Genomic DNA, 3,187 nt, shown 5'->3' on the forward strand with positions numbered 1-3,187 from the left:
ACTATTTTTAGTTCATTTTCTTGTATTTATTTGTTGTAGTTTTACTAACTTGAAGCATAAGAAAAATATAAAAGATTAATAACATTAGTTATAACATTTTAAATTAACAGACCCAATTATAAAGATTCAATACAAATTAAAGTGTAGTACTAACACCTAGGAATCAAGTGCCCAAAGTTTGATATCATGCAGGGCTCGCCTAAGCGAGAACTCGCGAGTCTTGTAGGGCTCTCTTTTGACAGTCTCGCCTAAGCGAGGACCTATAGCTTGAGTGAAAAACCTCTTTCGCTTGAGCGAGGGGTCCTGGCTTGAGCGAGACTAGCGCGGAAATTGCTCCATGGCTGTTCTTTTCATATTTTTGGTTGTTAATTGCAAGCTTGGTTTGGATTACCCTATTTACAGTATGGAGTATTTGAATAAGTATGTAAGGTCTGATTGTATGGGCTGCGATGGATAAGTTTAACATGATCTTGGCATGTGACATGTATGGCATGGTTGGTTATAAAAGTGGCACGGAATTGGCATGAGAAATGATTCTATATTGATTAATGGAACATGATGTTGGTATGGTTAGGACGTAATTCCACGATAGTTTCATGGTGGTGCCTCACAGGTCAGGGCGTAATTTAATGAATCTCTAGGTGAGATCTCATGGTGGTGCCTCATTTGGTCAGGACATAATTCCATTACCCTTGTTAGTGGGAGTTTATGGTGGTGCCTCATTTATATAATTTAGTAAGGATTCAAGGTAAGGATTGCATCCTGACACTCTAAAGAGTTAGTTAGTCTAACGTAGAGCGTACTGACTCAAGTGGTGAGACTAGCAGGAGGCCTGGAACACTTTAAGGCTAACCTTGTGCATGGGGGGATGAAACACACGGTAACAATTAGCTCGATAGAGTAGCTCGATAGAGTAGTAAAGGCCACCATAAATGCAAGCATCCGCTGAATCTGACTAATTATATGTATCCGGATAAGTCGTGTCTTGAGTCTTAGTGTATTATTTGCAAGTCGTAGCATGATTGGTTGATGCATGTATCTTTGGAATACCTGAAATGTATGAAATGGGGTGATAAATCATTTTTTACTCTAGCTTACCCTTTTTGCTTATTTGTGTGTCGTGTGTGGTTTTCTCTATTTACGATGATCATAAATTTATTGATGTGAGCAGATGCGAGAACTCCCCATGGTCATTAGGGTGATGGAGGTTCCGCTGCATAGCCTATCTAGACTGGATTCCGCTTATCTGAGTTTTCTTTTAGGGCTATGGCCCATGTATTGTCTTGTCTTTGGGTTCTATTTTGAAAACTTTAGATCCCTTACTCTATCTTGTTACTGGCATCGTGGTGTGCCTTAGTTTATTTCCTGTTTACTTCTGGACAGTTGCAAGGAGTAGTGTTTATACTCGAAGACTTTGCTTCTCATATTATTTTGTGTAATGTTTGATTTAATTATGTTATATTTTAAATGGGACATTACAAGTAACTGCTGCTAGATTAAGACAAGTTTTAATACTATAGACAAGTAAATTATGAAGTTTTAATACATTTATTATAACAATCAATTTGATAAGGTTTTACTCGAATTCCGTTGCATATCTTTGGTCATGTTTCAATCATTAATTCATAGTTTTTTTCTCGAATTCAGTTTAGAGTACGATAATTCTAGATTCAATTAATTTACATTACATTAACTTATGTTAGAATATCTTTAATATTACTTCCTTACTTAAAATAGTTTTGTTAGCATACTTCACCAATCCAGACAAGTATTTAACCATCTTTTTTAATTCTCTCGATTTTTTATTTCATTCAATAAACAAATAGTATATGTGTGTATGCAAAGTGGCGAGGATTTGGTGGGAAGCCAAAATTTTCTTCCTCAAAATGGGGGTGGGTGAAGGAACATGCTTTTGTTCTCATTAAACTTTAATCCCATAATGATTCAATAATAAGAACAAGGGATATGACTGAAAAAGGGTTTGGTTGGGCCACAAACACATAGAATATTGTGAATTTTATTTGGTTAATTAGAAGGGACAAAATTGAAATGAAAAAAAAAAGACAGTGGTAGAGTAGAACTAAAAAAGAAGGAACCGAAATAAAGAAAAGGGTAAATGAGAGAATAAGGGGATTTGGTAGAGATGAAGGTCAAGTCCAAAAACCCTATCCTACAAAAGCATAACCACTCATACTTTTCTTCATGACAGAACCAACACCCTTCCTCATTTCATTGTTTTCATGAATAATAATGTGTATCCATGGTAATAAGAAAGATCATATTATTAGATTATGTAAGTGCATTGATATTATTATTATTATTATTATTATATAATGTCAACAACTCTAGCTAAGGAACTGCATGCATTGACTTAAAGTGGTGAATTGAAATGATAAGTAAAATTGCAGTGATTAAAGATATTTTTGGCACCAAAGTTCAACCCTGCATTGTGTGCATGTCCTCAGAAAGAGACAAGTCCATGAGCAATACATGGAACTAAGACTAGGTATTTGGGTTTTTGAATTAATCATCCAGGTTTTCAAGGGCCTTGCTCTAAATTAATATTTTTTTAATATTTTTTGCTTCTAAATTAATACTCTTGTATTTTAAAACTACAGTATCAAACACCTTCATGTTGGGCACCTACATATTTAAACACTTTAATCCTTAATTTTTTTTAAATAACCCAGCTTTTATTATGAAGTAGGAAGGGATTTACATGCAATGATGAAAATAAATAATGGAAAGTTGGAAAGCAATACGTAGAGGGCAACCCTTGTGGGAGACTATAATTTTACAATTATTTCTAAAATTTGAAACTCCTTTGTTGTAAGCAATTACTACAATGCAAGAGATGATGCAGTTTAATCCAACAACACAACAGATTGGAGTTCACTACAACTGCTAATGATCTAAGCATTTTGCTTGAAAAATTTCATAGGAGACTCACTTGCCCATGAAGTTGTGCATATTGGCTACACAACATTTTATCCACTTTGCCTTAACATTGTTGACATGTGAAGCCTGGGTGGTGTGTCTCATGAAGATTTGATAAAACTTTGTTGAACTACTTGGAGCCATTGCTTTGGAATCATGCCTTCATTGATGAAGTTATGGAAATTTGATGATATTCATGTTTGACAAGCCTTGAACGCGTGCCCTCCACATGGATCAATCATTAGGACAA

This window comes from Vigna unguiculata, chromosome 8 (assembly GCF_037176805.1).
Source record: "Vigna unguiculata cultivar grain cowpea cultivar isolate G323 ecotype 2 chromosome 8, ASM3717680v1, whole genome shotgun sequence".
NCBI classification, from domain to species: domain Eukaryota; kingdom Viridiplantae; phylum Streptophyta; class Magnoliopsida; order Fabales; family Fabaceae; genus Vigna; species Vigna unguiculata.